This window comes from Geotrypetes seraphini, chromosome 3 (genome assembly GCF_902459505.1).
Source record: "Geotrypetes seraphini chromosome 3, aGeoSer1.1, whole genome shotgun sequence".
Taxonomy (NCBI): domain Eukaryota; kingdom Metazoa; phylum Chordata; class Amphibia; order Gymnophiona; family Dermophiidae; genus Geotrypetes; species Geotrypetes seraphini.
In genome coordinates this window covers 108,322,086-108,339,624 of record NC_047086.1, presented here as the reverse complement: position 1 = coordinate 108,339,624, position 17,539 = coordinate 108,322,086, and the positions used below count along the sequence as shown (strand labels likewise).

Here is a 17,539-nt window from a genome sequence, read left to right as displayed (position 1 = left end):
AGACAGCAGATATTTATGAAAATGGGATATTGGGTGATATTCACCCCACTAGAACCAAAACTGCCAAAGGTGATATGAGTCCCCAAATAGGGTTACCTTATTGGGAAGCCAAAAAGGAGGACAAAAGACCCTGTCCACATTCTACCCATTCCCATGATCCCCCTTCCTATCCTCTGTACCCTTTAAGTGCTTCCCTGTTCCTCTCTCTTTCTCCAATCCCCCATGGGTGCTTCTCTCTCTTCTTCCAACCCCCCCTCTCCTGTGCATGCTTCTCTCTCCCCTTACATACTCCCTCCTCCTGTGGGTGTATCTCTCTCTCCTTGCAATTTCCTCTTCTGCTGATTAGGTCTCTCCCCTTCCATCCTACTCCATGCTCTTTTCTCTAGGACTCTCTCCATTCCATAATGCTTCTCCTGCTCTCCCTCTCCCTTTCCTTCTCATTCTCCATTCCCCCTCCCTCCCTCCAGGTTGTTTCTTCATGCCCTCTCTCTCCTTCCCTCCCTCCCTCCATGCTGTTTCTCCAGCTGCTTCCCTTCCCCTCCCTCCTCTGACCTCCGATGCTGCTTCCCCCAATGACCTCTCTGGCTCCCGACTCCCCTACCCACCTCTTCCTCAGGCCCAGCCATTGTAATTTAATCTTTGGGCAGCTGGCACCAGGCAACGACATGAGCCTGTTGTCACTAGCCTGCCCCGGAAGCTGCCTCTCTGCAGTGCTTCCTGTTCTCGTGTAAGCAGGACATGCTGAAGGGTGATTTCCAGGACAGGCCGTTGGCAGCAGGCTCACCTTGCTGCTGCCAGCTACCTGAAGATTACATTACAGTGGCCGGGCCTGGGATGGTGGGGGTGGGGGGTAAAAGTTGGCTAAACTTGGACAGACTCCCCCATTTTGTAAAAACCGTCTGGGTACCTGGACAGTCCTCTAAAAAAGAGGACATGTCTGAGTCTTCATGGATGTCTGGTAACCCTACCCTGAAATAACCAAGTTAAATATGCATACGTATTACGATTAACTCAATTTTCATTTGGACGCACGACGTGAAAATCAGTTATTGTCAACATTTTGGATCTGTGACTTTAGTTATATTTTCTCAGAGAGGGTCACAAATAAGAAAATATTGGAGATACAAGTCGGTTTGTTGAGGAAGATGGGTAAATTTAATATTGAACTAGTTGCATACAAATTCAAGGTGAATGTGGAAGATATCAACTCATAACCCATAGTAATGTAGTAAAGAACAGTAGATAAGACCACCATGGCCCATTTAGTCTGCCTGGTAAGGTGGCTGGAATTGCAACCTGCTGTTCTGTAAAGATTACCAATTCTGTGACATTTAGAGCTGTACCTACCACTCTGTGTGATTACAGTTACTTATAATGTTTAGGGATTTTTAAAAATTTATACCTTATTCAGTTTTTAAATAGACTATAAATTTGTCCCCAAGCTCCAATACCTTTTACAGTATCCCAAGCTAAAATAAAATACAATAAAATCATGACCTATATAATAAGACACAAGCTTCTTATAGACTGGATGTTGCACTAATCCCCCTCCCCATCACCCTGTTGAACCATAACTTCTCTCCTAATCATTCCTCATAGCCACTGATCATAATATCTTCCTTTCTTGCCTATCCCCTACTCTTCTCTCCCTCTTTTCCTTGGGGGTACCAGTACCATTACCTTCCCCCCTCCACACACACATACACATCATCTTACATGTAAATCTTACTGTATCATTTATTAAAATACAACATTTGTCCTGGTATTGAGTGCTTCTATGTTCCCTATGCACTGCAAATTTACATATCCAGCCCATGTTACTTTTTCATGACATTTTTTATTGATGGTAAAAAGGAAGACACAAAACCACAACAAACTTCTGTGATAAATAAGCAACAAAGAGAAGATCATCAAAGTACAGTGGAACCTCGGTTTGCGAGTAACCCGGTTTGCGAGTGTTTTGCTTGTCTTGCAAAACACTCAGCAAACTTTTGACTCGCAAACCGAACACTGCCCCGATAAACAAGCACTTACAGCCCAGGAAGCGCCGCTTTGGGGGATTCCTCTTTTGTCTTCCGGCCAGCCTTCCACGTTGGGTGCCTTCCGCAGGTTGGAGGACCTCTGTCTGGGCCTGAGCGGCTGGGTGCCGTCCCCCCTGTGCGTTGCGTGTGACGCACACAGCGTCAATCATCGGCGTTGTGCGTGTCATGCGTGGCGTGCGAGTGGGGCAGCGCTTGGCTGCATGGGCTTGGGTGGGGGCTCTCCAGCATGCGGGGGTCATCCGATGTGGAGGGCTGGCCAGCGGATGGAAGAGGCATCCCTCTGAAGCGGCACTGAGGGGTTCTCCGGTGGCTGGCGGACATTAGATGCATCCCCCCCAAAGCGTCAATGTGGGATTCTTCTTCAGATGACGGACGGAGGAGAGGGCGCTGCAACACCCGGCACCCGACAGGTACAGACCCCGGGTTCTAGAACGAATCGTCGGTGTTGCCACTATTTTCTATGGGGAACTTTGCTTTGATAAACGAGCGTTTTGGATTATGACCATGCTCCTGGAACGGATTATGCTTGTAATCCAAGGTACCACTGTAGATCCCAAACTGGTATCATACTATGAGGCTCATTAAAAAAAAAGAAAAGCGTCCAAAATGTGGCATAAAGTTGCAGATGGGACATTTTTCTTGCCAAACCATTCCAATATGCTGTTCATTTGCAGTTTGCCTAAATCTCAAAGGGGTGTGTTATAGGCATGGTGTGGATGGAACCAGGAAGGGCTTATGACCTAGATGTTTTTCTAATCAACACTATTTTCATATGCCCACAATAATCTGTAAGTAGTGGTAGTGATCGTATAATGAAGTTAACAACAAGGGCCTCAAGGTCCTTAAGGAGCATTCATTCTATATTGGGCATATTGTTTTCTTTAATGAGTTTAAATTATTCTCATTGGCCCAACTAGTGGAAAAAACGTGAGAAGAAAAAATCTCCAAATTTGGAGAAAACACTTCTCAGGATAAAAAACTATTATCAAATTCTAACCACTAGTAACAGAATACACATAAAGAGTCTTGGACCTTCTAAACAAAATAGAGTAGATCTTTATATCTTAATGTAAATGAGTTCAAAAACATCCAGTATGACTTAGCTCACACTCCAGTGCTTCCTTCACGCCAACGAAACTAGTCAGTCAACAGAAAGAAGGCGCAACCGGTGTAACCAGGGATAGAACAGCCTGCTTATTGCTGGCAAGGTCTGAAGAGGTATGGAGTGGGGGTGAGTAGTGGGCTGATGCCCATCCTGGGTGTCAACTTCCCTCACTATACTACTGAATGTAAATGAACAAAGTAGCATAACGATGTATTTATCTTATATATGTAATCAGATTTATATTCTGTCTATATTAAGTTAAATAGATTGCAATAAAACAATGATCAATGGCAAGGGGACAAAAATAAAATAAAATAAAGCAACAGCATTGATGAAATACAAATAGACAGAGGACACATTACATGGAACAAGAAATGGGAGAGGACCACCACGATTTTGATATCAAAAGAACATATGAACATACAAATTGTCACACTGGGTCGGACCAAGGGTCAATCAAGCCCAGTATTCTATTTCCAGTAATGAATTCCAGAGCTTAGTTTAACCTAAAAAAAGATCTTTAGTTGGAACAGTCTTTCAGTTATGAAATAATCTACCAATAAAGAATATATCACATTTAAATTATCTGTATCTTTGGGAACAAATTAACACTTTTTTTTCTCAAAATTATGTGATATTCCCCATCACATCCCCTTTTTCTCAATATTATGTGATTTTCCCCATCACAAATAGTTTATGCTCTAAGGGCCTGATTCTAAAAACTGTGCTATAAGCTTTGTGGTGGGAGATGCCCTACTGCTGCCTAACTTTTAATGACTTTAATTGGTTTAAACAGCACCGTAATTGATTTTGCCGTTTCAAAACCAATTAAAAAATCCATTTAAAAAGTAGGCGCCGGCACTGAGCTGGCATTGGTTCTAGAAGCGTAGCGCGCGGTAATTTCCTGCGTGCGGTAAAAACGCTAGCGCACCTTAGTAAAAGGAGCCCTATAACTTGGCTACATTAATGTAATGCAGACTTCACAGAAAACAATTTCAATATGCTTTGTTGTCAGATATCTGTTTTGAGCTCAACACGTAACATACTAGGGGTAGAAGGCAGTAAATGGAAATATATTACACTGTGCTTTGAACAGAGAGGAGGTTAATCATTATAGTTATAAAGATTACCAAACAGTATGAAGCTTCCAAATCAGACCATTTTCTACCAATCACTCATTTTATACCAACATTGTTCTTTCAACATTTTAAAGATGGGCTAAACTGCAATCTAAAGCACAACCTAAACTTTGGCTGCTAGTAATAAATAATTCATTTTCATTGAGTATCTTAGATTAAAAAGAAAACCTGGAATATTTCTATAGAGTAAGACAAAAAAAAAAGTAACCTCCTAGGTTTTTTTTGTTGTTGTTATCTTCTTATCAACTGTGATTTTACAGTGTGCTGAGTGGCACAGTTAAAGACTTTTTAGCATTAGCTTGCCGAATATAAAGTAAGGCTTGTTAGAGGAAGGGGTGAGTATTATCAAAAGAAATTAAAAGATTCACTAAATACATCAAGGGAATTGTTCTCTTTGGTGAGGAAATTGACACAGTAAAACAATAGGGAGGAATTTCTCTCTGCTTTTACAGCAGATTAATTTATTTATTTTTTGAGGCTAAGGCGAGGAACATCCTTGATGCCATCCCATTGGTAGATGAGATTGAAGGGTTTCAGTGAGATAATGTGACAGTCTGGTTTGGGAAAAGTTTAGTGTGGTAGATTGGAAACAAATTAGTTCAATTTTTATGTCGCCCAACAATTTCCTCAAGGGATGTGTGTTTACCTATTTTGCTGAGAACTATGGGTATGTTGGCTCTGACTGTTATAACAACTTTAATAAATTTGATTTTGAGTCAGGTTATGGAGCTTTATACCCACTTTGGGTTTTCATATGAAGAACTTCCTCTTCTACTGCTCCTGTTTACATCACTGGCTTAAACCCACCCTACCTACCTTTCACTAAATTTTTATTTTATTTTACTTTATTTAATCTCATATTGCTGCAGTGAAATACATCCAAAAACTCTACTTCATTATTTAAAAACTGACTAAAGACTTTAGATACTCTTTACTACAAATCATTAGCCTAACAGCTCATTTCAGATGACAGAACCGGAAGAATAGTGTATAAATTCAGATAACAATTTCATTTATACTTACAGTATCTTGAAAAGTGAACCAATGTTTTAAAGTGCCCTTGTGCTTTAATGTGCTTTGGTCTGTGCTTATAATCTGCATTGCTTTAAAGTGCTTTAATTTCTACTGAAACAATTGCTCATTTTACTTTCTTTTTTTTTCCATTTATCTGAAAGCCATCTCTCTGGAGTAACTTCCTGTTTCCTTGTAGGAGGGATGCTCCAGAGAAGTGGCTTCTGGGGCAGGATGATGGCAGCAGGCTCACCTTGCTGCTGTTGCCAATCGGCCCAAAGATTCAGTTTCGGCAAGGAGGTAGGTGGCAGATAGGGGAGAGGAAGAAGCACCATCACATGAGGTTGGAGGGAGAGAGAGAGAAAGAAAGAGAGAAAAAAAAGCACAGTGGTTAGAGCTACTACCTCATCACCCTGAGGTTGTGAGTTCAAACCCTGCGCTGCTCCTTGTGACCCTGGGCAAGTTACTTAATCCTCCACTGCCCCAGGTACATTAGATAGATAGATTGTGATAGAGAAAATGTTTGTATATAAATACAAAAATAAATAACTAAACTAAAATGGGGGATGAAAATCATGACACTAAAGCAATGTATTCATAGTTAAAGATGCAATTAAACTATAACAAAATGCATAGTTGAAAGCCATTTGTCCATAGCCAGAGATAATGTGATGAAGGAAGATCATCTCAGAGGCAGAAAGCATTGACCCTCTCCAACAGCACCTCACAAGTGGTTTTTGAAGGTTATCAGAGCAAAAATCACCAAGGGCCATCAAGTATGGGAGAAGTGCCGAATCTGATTGAGGAGCCGGGAAAGACATTATCAAAAGAAATTAAGAGAAATAAGAAAAACATAAGCTGATACCAATCATCACACTTTTGAATCTTCTACTACAATAGCCGGTTTTGATCAACAGTGGCGCAACAGGTTCGAATTTAGCATTTTGAACTTTGTTTTAATTGGACAACCCCTTTGACTTTCTTTTCCCTTAAAGGTTATCTGCATACGTTCCACTGTTCTTTTTATGTATACTCTTAGAAGACAGAAAGTTCAAAAGATATGTTAAACTGAAAGTTCACTTTCCAGAAGAATTGAAAAAACAGGGCTAGACCAGAAAGAATTTTAAAAACAAAACAAAGTAACTTAAGCATTACACGAGTCCAAACCAGAAGCCAATGAAGTTTTAGAAGCAAAGGTAACTTGATCAGACTTCTTTTTTTCCTGTAAAAATCAATTTGGCAGCTGTGTTTTGTAGCAGTTGGAGTTTCCTCCAGTTCTTGACTGACAACCCAGAATAAACAGCATTAGAAGGCATCGTAACTGATACATTGCTCAATGTGTGGTAGCAGCCAAGAAAAGAAAAACCCATAAATAGATATTAGGAATTATTTGAAAAGGAATAGAGACAGAGACAAAGAATATCTTTATGCTTCTGTATTACTCCATGGTGCAATGCCTTCTTATGAACTGTATGCCCTCCTGGCTGTTGAACTCAAATACATAAGATATAGAGAAGGGCAATCAATATGATTAATGAGGATGGAATGACTCTCCTATGAGAAAACACTAAAGAGGGTAGGGCTCGTCAGCTTGGAGAAGAGGGGGCTAAGAGGAGATATGCAAGAGCCAAGAAGTCTATAAAATCTTGTGGAATGGAATGAATAAATGTGAATCAACTGTTTAAACTTTCAAAGTAGAAAATCTAGGAGGCACAGAAAAACAAAAAGAATGAAGAGGGATTTGAATCTGGGCCCCTTGATTTAAACTTCACTAACCACTAGGCCACTCCTCAACCGTGCTTCCCGCTTTGATAGAATGCCCCTATTATCTGAAGTTGTCAGAGCATAGTATTCCCTTTCAGTTTCACTTTCAGGGGGAAGGGAGGGGAACAACAACTATGGGAGGGATGGGGGGGTGTTAAGGGGGTGTCACGTCTTAATCCCTTCAGTGGTCAGCTGCTTAATCAAAGCACCTTTTGCACCCTGGATGTACTCCTTTTTAGATTCGGATATTTCTTCCTGTTTGGTAATCACTGTTGGATGTCCTGATTTTGGTCCAGAACACAACCCCTTGCTGTTTGGGCATTCTAAATCTGGATGTTTCAAGCACATGGACGTCCATTTGGCCATTTTGAGACATCCACATGTTTTGAAAATAAGCTCCATAGTGATCTATCTAATTTTGGGGATCCTGTCATGTACTTGTAACCTGGGTTGGCCACTGCTGGAATCAGGAAACTAGGCTTGATGGACCTTTTGTTCTGACCCAGTATGGCAGTTCTTGTGTTGTCAGGATATCCAAAAACAATATGCACAGTATATCTTGAAAACAGTGTATGGAAATATTTCTCAAACATATTAGCTGTAAACACTTTATACAGATGGATAATTGATAGTACAAATTATTTGGCAGGGAAAAGGATAACAACTGTCAAACAGGCACAAGCAGAGAGAAATCTGTCTCCTACATTTTACACAGAGTGGACAATGGACAGGTCTACTAAATACGAGCCAATAGCAAGGGATGAGGGTCAGAGTGTTTTGGGAATGCACTGAACATTCTCTCTTCACCCAAAGAGAATCACTCTGTTCTTTTAATTCACTATTTTGTTAGAGTTCTTTAATTTTAAAGAACGCCAACTGCAGCAGCTTGCCTATGTTCATTCTGCAGCTGGAAACTCCAGTTAAGAGCGAAGCAATAAGGAAGGAAAGCTTAAGGTGTTAATTGGGTTTGCTGTGTCCTAGGGAATACTGCCAAGCGGCAGAACTAGGGACAAAGGAGGACTGTGTGAAAGGACTGAGAGTGAGTCAAAGGAAAACTTTGAACTTAACCTTTAAATGCTGCGCTCGTTAGGGCTGGATTTTCCGAACTGTTACAGATTCTCAGCCTGCTGGAAAATTCTTTTACAGTCCTGGTAAATTGTCTCTTGCAGCTCAGACTTTACTTAGGGCTCCTTTTACTAAGCTGCGCCAGGGCATTAACGCACGCTACAATGCCACATGCACTAGACGCTAATGCCAGCATTGAGCTGGCGTTAGTTCTAGCTGCATAGCGCGGGCTTAGCGCACGCTAATCTGCTGCGTGCGCTAAAAACGCTAGCGCACCTTAGTAAAAGGAGCCCTTAGTGTGTGATCTATTCTATATTGGTCAGCCTGTCAACAATGCCATCTATTTGTGTAGGATGGATGATTCTGCTTTAAATAGTCAATGCTGTAAACAATATATTCCAAATTAATAGCAAATGAAACAAGTGGTCTAAAAATAAATATTTTGGATATAAATATGATAACCCATATCACGTAATCTGGGATCAGGACATAGCTTTATGCAAAAACCACATAGTAAAGATGATCTCTTGGGGGTGGGGGTGGGGAGGGGCACTCATTACTATCCTATTGAAAATGCTCTAAGTCAGAGGTGTCAAAGTCCCTCCTCGAGGGTCGCAATCCAGTCGGGTTTTCAGGGTTTTCCCAATGAATATGCATGAGATCTATGTGCATGCACTGCTTTCAATGCATATTCATTGGGGAAATTCTGAAAACCCGACTGGATTGCGGCCCTCAAGGAGGGACTTAGAGATTCCTGCTCTAAGTTGATAAAGGTGAAAACTCATCTTTTTTCAAAATATTTAGCGAACTAATTTAAATCATCCTTAGGTTATGTTATTTTTAATCTTATGTTCACCGCATTGATGCGGTTTATAAGTACGATGTTATGTTATGTGTCACTTCTATCATAACACTGAACTAGTTGTTTTAACAATTTGTTCTTGGCTGGCTAACAGTATTCCCTCCCTACCTTATAAAATCAACTGCAGAAATCCTCATGATGACAGTAAAGTCAATGGCAGGCATTCTGTTAATGCTCAAAGATTTTATATCTCTCCAAACAACAATTTGACGGCAGCAAACAACACATAAAAAAGATTTTGAAGTTGTGCCCTCTGTCAGAACACAGATTTTTTTATTAGGTGTTCTTTTAACAGACGTGATAAAAAGTGGCTACTCTATTTTTCCCTAATCCAAAAGGGATTGTTACTGACACCGTTACAGACTGACTCAGAAGAGATATTGAATTTTGCATTAGCTGTTAATACGAAGGTGCAACTTCACTCTTGCCATACCTTGGGCACTGCTGAGTCAATATTTGGTGCTATCTGCTTGGCTGTCTTTCCATTGTTCTTTGTATGGATTATACTGAATGACCCCTGTGACGCAGGCGGATATGCCAAAACACGGACCGTGTCGGGTCCTTCAATAAATGGAAGTTACAATACATTAGTTTCTTGTATTCCGCCAATACCTTGTGGTTCTAGGCGGATTACAAAAGGAAGAAATTCTGGTCATTTTCCAGAAGATTACAGGGAAGCTATTGGTTGGAACATTTGGAGTCTGGTGATGGAGTGAAGATATTGGTCGATTCAGGAGTTTGTCTTGACATATTTTTGAACAACCTGGTTTTTATTTCCCTCCTGAAGGTTTGGTAGTTTGTTGTTGAAATCAGTAAATTGGAGATGTCTAGTTTTGCTACTTGCGTGGCGAATAGTCTGTTGTATTTTTTTTTTATGCTGAATGCCTTTGATTGGGGGGGGGGTAGGTGTCTGAGTTCTCCTTGGTCTGGAAGAGTTATTCCAAGTTAGGTGAGTGTTCAGGTAGGATGGTCTATTGCCATTTAGGGTTTTGAAGGGCATGCAGCAGAATTTAAAAAGTTTGACTGCTCAGAACTCGAAGACCTCTGGTGCTTCTTTTTTTGTGCTTCTTGGTTGTTTTGTACTTTGACTCCCTCTCTGTTTTGACTATTAGATACAGTACAATGCCAGACAGACTATGCACATTACCATCCAATATTAACACCTCCAGAGATAAAAAATGTATATTGGTATTGTAGCTCACCCATAAATGACTTTAAAAAATAAAGTTCATTTTGCTATGTAGACTTACATGTGAATTTGTGCAGTAAACCTGAATTGTACAGGAAAGAAATTTAAACAATAACAATTCTCTGTAGTGGTGCTGCGTTCAATGGCTTTGCTCTCAAAGAAGGCAACTGAACTTGGCAGAAAAGGACATTCTTGAACAACTGAGCTAGCTTGTCTTGCTGATCTGAGACTGATGTGAAAAAGACCATGCCTGTGGTTTCTTGGTAGAATGATAAAGCAACTTTTCTAAGGCTTTAAAGAATGTGGCAATTAGCTGGTTTGCCCCTGATCTCCCCCCTCCCCCCACCACATTAAAATTAGTGGCACAAACTGCAGAACTACAGTAATGGAGATCAGCTGCAAATATCTTTCCTGATTTCATTGCAATTTCTTCCCTCAGGTTGGTTACCTACTTACTCATCTTTACTTGTCTATACTTCTACCTCTGCTTGCCCCTTTGCTGTAATGTATGCTGTGCTGACACTAAGAAGCATAGCTCTACTTATATATTTTACTATTTAATGTGCAGTTATATTAATATCTTATTGTGTTATAATTTTAAATTGCCTTTGTCTATTTTATACTTTCTGTATACCTCCTTGGATCTTTCTTTCAAAAAGGAAATAAATAAATTACAAACAAAAAAACTTATGCTTAGCTGATTAAACTGTCTCCTTGATCACTCATCTACATAACTTCTGAATCAAGCAATTCAGTATGCGTTGTAGTTTGAACAGTAGGCTGAGAACCACGGATGTCAGTGTGCAAATCGTATTTTGATACTTATGCCTTGTGAGCTTAGGTGTGTCACTTAACCTTCTACTGTCTCAGGCACACACTTAGGGCTAGATCTGCAGATCTGCAATAACATTCAAACCATGAGAGCCAGGAATAGGAACAGGAAGTTGCTGCAGAATGAAGACTTCTGGGGCAGGCCAATGGCAGCAGGCTCACCTCATAGCTGCTGCTGGCTGCCCGAAGATTTAAAATTACAACAGCCAGGGAGGAGATAGGTGAGGGAATCATGAGCTGGAGAGAGAGGCTGTGTCACAGGATCATGATAGGGGGCTGGGGTTGGGAAGGGTGGGAGGAAAGAATATATGCTGCATGGGCTGGGGGGTTGGGAAGGCAGGGAAGGACAGATGCTGCATGGACTTAGAAGGGGTTGGGAAGGCAGGGAAAGACAGATGCTGAACAGGTTGGGAGGGGGTTGGGAAGGCAGGGAAGGACAGATGCTGCATGGGCTCAGGAGGGAGTGGGAAAGACAGATGCTCCATGTGCTGGAGGGGTGGGAAGGCAGGGAAGGACAGAAGCTGCATGGGCTGGAGGGTGGGAAGGACAGATACTGAATGGGCTTAAGGTTGGGAAGGCAGGGAAAGAGAGGTGCTGCACAGGTGGAATGGTGGGAAGGGAGGGAAAGACAGATGCTGTCAGTAGGGCATGGAAAAGAAAGGGAGACTGGTTGGATATAGGTGCATGGAGCGGCAGGGAAAGAGAGATGGTGCATATGGGAAAGGAAGAAAGAGTGAGAATTGTTGGACATGATAGTAGTGGAGAGGAGGGAGGTAGAACTATTGGATATTGTGGTGGAGAAGGAAGGATGGGATAGAAACATAGAAACATAGAAACATAGAAAAATGACGGCAGAAAAGGGCCAAAGCCCATCAAGTCTGCCCACTCCATTGACCCTTCTGTTTGATTTTGCTCACCACCCCCTGCCCTCACCTCATTAGAGATCCCACATGAATGTCCCATTTATTTTTGAAATCTGCCACGCTGTTGGCCTCAATCACCTGCCGTGGGAGTTCATTCCAATGATCGACCACCCTCTCAGTGAAGAAATACTTTCTGGAGTCTCCATGAAATTTCCCTCCCCTGATTTTCAGCGGATGCCCTCTGGTGGAAGAAGGTCCTATAAGACGGAAGATATCCTCTTCCACCTCGATACGACCCGTGATATATTTAAATGTCTCGATCATGTCCCCTCTCTCTCTTCATTCTTCAAGTGAGTACAGCTGCAATTTATTCAGCCTTACTTCATACGGAAGATCTTTGAGCCCCGAGACCATCCTGGTGGCCATCCGCTGAACTGATAGATGGAAAAGGATGGAAAAGGATACAAGAGGGAAGAATGGTGGAGAGAAGGGAGGAAGAGATGCAGCATGGTGTTGGAGAGGGTTGATAAAAGGAGAAATGTTGGGCATGGAGCTGGTAGGGAGGGGCAAAAGATGCTGTACGTGAGCCAAGGGATGAGAGAGGGAGAAATGGAGAGAGGGAGAGATATGCCCCCTTTCTTTTTCCCCTCCCTTTGTAGCAGAGGAGGGAATGAGATAGAGAGACAATGAACCGTAAGAGAGGGACACGTGTTGCACCTGGAGGTGGAGGAGAGAAAGAAACGTGTGCAGAAGACAGGAAAGCAGAAAAAAAGAGAAACAGGAACTGACTTGATGGAAAAATAAATCTCTAGGTAATAAAAAAGCATTTTATTTTGAATTTATTGACTGAAATACTATACAGTAGCTTTGGAAATGTGTACAGCAGACGTCTTTGTGTTCAACTGAAAAGGAAATGCATTTCTGGTTTTCTCCAGTGTTACTTGCTGAGTGTAACTTTTTGGGGCTCCAGGTTCAATTTTTGTCTACTAATTTTTGTTTTTAATTTGTGACCCCTTGTTCTGTATTTGGTGAGGGTCTGGCTCAAAATGTTTATTTGAAAAGCCTTAGGCTCATAAAATTGTATAAAATCTTCTTTCTGCTTTGAGCGGAAACAGTGAGGGAACGGAGGGACAGGGGGTGAACCACCCTGGATGCTGTCTTTGTGGGGGCGCCAGCATCTCTCTTCCCCCCCATGCCATGCTCACGCCCTCTTTTTCCCTGCCCCCATAACTCTTTAAAATATTTGCCAGTGCGAGCAACTACTCTAGCCTGCTGCTCACACCAGCCTGGCTCCCTCTGAAATCACTTCTGGGTTGCAGGGCCAGGAAGTGACGTCAGAGGAAAAGCCAACGTGAGCAGAAGAAGGCCAGAGAAGCTGCACGTGCTGGTGAAGATTTAAAAAGCTACGGGATGGGAAGGAAGGGCATGAGTGTGGCGTGGGGATGTGTAAGGAGCAGGGGGATGATACCCTCACTACACCACTAAGCGGGAAGATGTGGGGAAGAGAATTAAGACTGTGGGGACAGTGAGTGGATAGGGATGAAAAATGCAGGGACAGTGAGGGGACAGGGAAGAAAAATTCACTGTGAGGATGCTGAGGGGACGGAAATTAATCTTTGTCCCTTCATCAATCTAGTTGGGAGAAGCTTCTGTATACCAGATGATCTGAGCAACACATTCCAAATCAGCAAGGTTTCCAATGGTGCCAAATGCCAATTAAGGGCATATGAGAGGCCAGAGTCTCAAAGAGGTATTAAGTGGAAAACATAGTGAAAGCCTCCCCTCTCATTCATCTCAAATCCCCAGCTTAGTGCTGAACTGCTTTAATGAGTGTGTTTATGTAATGGGTAGGATTTCTGAATGGAACAGGGAGAAACATGCCTCAAGATTTAGGAATTCATTAAGGCAGTAATTTCCCTCCCACTGCCAGTACAGACTAAAGAAAAAACAACAAAGTAATACATCAGACTCTTTCAATAAAATAATGCCTGGAAATAAACTTTATAAAGGTTAATTTAAAAAGATAAGAACATAAGAATAGCTATACTGGAGGTGGGTTTGAAGGAGGGAAAGACAGATTATAAAAATATACTGTTTGTATATGCAAAATGAATGGAAGAAATGGCATTACAATTAGTACTATTATTATTGGGCGGGGTCTGAGGCAGAGCTTGGGTGGACCTAGGGTGAGCTTTTGGGTCTCCCAAACAAAAAAACATTTCACTGCCTATGATTGGAGAGGTAGACAGGGGGTGGGAAGGAGGAAGGTTAGGGCAGAAGACTGAGCTACATGAGCATTTTTGATTATTCGAAACACACAGTTTTGTGGCAAAATAAATTACACAGAGAGAAACCAGTAAGGTGTGAATCTCTGCACATATTTTTCAAGAACAATAGAAAAATAAGGAAAGCAAAATGGCTCAATAGTTTAGCTTTATCAGTACAAACTCTGTAGGTAAAAGTAATGGCCAAAGTTGCACCAAGGCACCTGTTTCTGCTTTACTATTATGGCACCATTAAAGGAGCAAGACCTACTGCTAACCTCTCACATTTCCCCAGTGCTACTGCAGGTAACCTTAAGTACAGATCCACCAGAATCCATACTGAAATAACATAAATAAGGTCAGCACAATCATACCATTTACTGCTTCAATTGTAAAATTTACCTCAGGAGAAAGAGAAGAAAAAAAAAAAAGAAAAAAAGCCAACATAAGTGGCAGGCTTTGAAGAGCAATCTTTTCCAGGTGTGCAACTATCTCTGCAAAATGAATCAGTAAAGACAAGGCAAGAAAGCTCTCTGAAAAGAAAGCAACCTTCCCTCCATCATCATCATCAGTACGAAGCAATAAATTATTATAATACAAAGCAGAGCCTAGTAAAAAAAAAAATCTGCTAAGCACAGATGCTGTAAATCTATTTGTGTGGTTCATAAGTTTTGGGAATTTTAAAAAAAATTTTTAATAGCCCCTTGCAGTTTCTGAACTGAATAAAATCAAACACAAAACCACTGGGATATCTTTTCATGTGCAGCCTAATAATATATGTGACAAGTGGTCAAATGTTCATTTTGTGATGACTGTTCAGTAGAACAAGAAAGTAGCTTGTAAGACAAGATTCCAGATCCAAACAAAAGTCTCTGAGACAGGCAGATATTCTCACATATGGGTGACATCATCCATGAAGCCCAACACGGACATGTATCAAAGTGTACTGTCACGTTAAAACTATAGCACTGTCCATACCGTGCGTGTGTGTTTGTTTTCCCTCACGATGTCAGCTTCCGGTTCCTTCAGTTCCATCCAAAAGCTAAAACAACAACTAGAGGAGGTGGGCGAGTTGTGAGAATATCTGCCTGCTGTCCTCAGAGAACATCTGCTACCGGTGAATAACTATGCTGGGATTTCCAAGTTGCCAGCCTCGTGCTTTTAGGAAGATGGTTAAATATAATTGTCATGAGGCAGTTGAAATCCCTTAGGAGGGAGAGAGGAAGGCTTTTAAAATAAATTTTTGAGAACTACCTGACCAAACCGACTGTCTAGTCTAGAATGTTGATCTAAGAAGTAAATGAGAACTAAATGTGTGGACTGGGGACCAAGTGGCTGTTGTGCAGATGTCTTGAATGGGAGTGGAGCGTAAATATGCAATAGAAGTTGTCATGGCTCTTACTCTATGAGCAGTAACACAACCTAGCATCAGCCCAGCCTGAGATTAGAAACATAGAAACATAGAAGATGACGGCAGAAAAGAGCCATAGCCCAACAAGTCTGCCCACTCTATTGACCCACCCCCCTTGATTTTACCTCTTTAGAGAACCCACGTGTGTATCCCATTTCTTTTTAAAATCCGGCACACTGCTGGCCTCAATCACCTGAAGTGGAAGTTCATTCCAATGATCAACCACCCTTTCGGTGAAGAAATACTTCCTGGTGTCGCCATGAAATTTCCCACCCTTGATTTTCAGCGGATGCCCTCTTGTGGCCGAGGGCCCTTTAAGAAAGAAGATATAATCTTCCACCTTGATATGGCCCGTGATATATTTAAACGTCTCTATCATGTCTCCTCTCTCTCTACGTTCCTCGAGCAAGTATAGCTGCAATTTATTCAGCCTTTCCTCATACGGAAGATCTTTGAGTCCCGAGGAGATCTTTGATATGCAGTCTGCTAGACAGCATGAAATGGTCTTCTTGGCAACTGGAACTCCCAATCTGTTAGGGTCAAAGGATTTGATAAACAGTTGAGTTCTGGTCCTATGTGATTTGGTTCAATTCAAGTAGTAGGCAAGAGCTCTTTTAAAGTCCAGTGTATGAAAAGCTGACTCTTCATTATGTGCTTGTGGTTTTGGAAAGAAAATGGGTAAAACAATGGACTGATTGAGATGAAATTCATAGACCATTTTTGGTAAAAACTTCAGATAAGTATGGAGGACAACTTCATTGTGATAAAATCTAGTTTAGGATGGATTCAATATCAGTGCTTGTAATTCATTGACTTGATGGACAGAAATGCAATCAGAAAAGTCATTTTCTAGGTGAGGTGTTTTAGTGAAGAAAACAAGAGGGTTCAAATGGTGGCTTTATGAATATAGACAGAACAACATTCAAATCCCATTCCACAGGCAGTGATTTGAGTGCAGGCTTGGTATAGTAAAGGCCCTTCATGAATCTGGAGACCAATGAATGCATCGAGATGGGTCTACAAGCACAGATTGCACTGAGATGGACCAGCATTGGAAAGAAGAGGGATGTTTGGTGTCTCTGTTGGCTGATAGCTTAAACCAGTTGCAATCCACAGTCGAGCTAAATGAAAAGTTTGATTCCCACACTCAGTGACTTCTGAAGGTCAAACAGAGAGTATCTGATCAGGAGGATCGCAGTGACTGCATGTCAATCCAAATTGAAACCTTGAAAAAGGAGACCTCAGACCAGAAGAAATTGGAAGAACAAGAAAACTGAAGCCGCCTCAGCAGCTGGTAGGGCTCCCGGAGCAGTTGAAGAATGCCGACTTATATCAGTTTTTTAGTAAATCGATCCTGGAACACCTGGATCTTGCGATAGACCCAATGGCAGTCTTAAGGGGAAAGAACTGCTGATGCTTACCACACAGTTGCATGTACTTAGAAAAAAACAACTTCACACTATGGAAGAGTAAGATAAAGAAAGATACAGAGATGTCAAACATAAGTTAGATAAGCTTTTAAACAAAAATTCAGAACAGTCCATATATTACCATTGTTATCGGCTATTTTGCTGGGATGGAAAAGCAGGAAAGATCATGACTAACCTGGAGACCTTCCAAGAAAAAACAAATCATAACCAAAGAATGTAAAACAGTGGTTCCCAACCCTGTCCTGGAGGACCACCAGGCTAGTTGGGTTTTTGGGATAGCCCTAATGAAAATACATGAGAGAGTTGCATATAATGGAGGTGACAGGCATGCAAATCTGCTCCATGCATATTCATTAGAGCTATCCCAAAAACCCAACTGGCCTGGTGGCCCTCCAGGGCAGGGTTGGGAACCACTGATGTAAAAGGCAAGCAATTTGATCATTTGTACATTATTATAAAATACTTTATGCAAAACAAGGATTTCGGGCAGAGGAAATGACTCAGTTTTTTTAAAAGGGATTTTCACTTCCGCAGCTATGCTCTGCTGAGCAGGACACCCTGAA

General features: G+C 41.5%; 1 protein-coding gene across 13 annotated transcripts in view; it reads right to left on the bottom strand.

Moving 5' to 3' along the window:
* Positions 1–17,539, bottom strand: part of KLHL29 (kelch like family member 29) — a 775,329-nt gene that overhangs the window by 254,824 nt on the left and 502,966 nt on the right. The gene's annotated exons all lie outside the window — the stretch shown is intronic.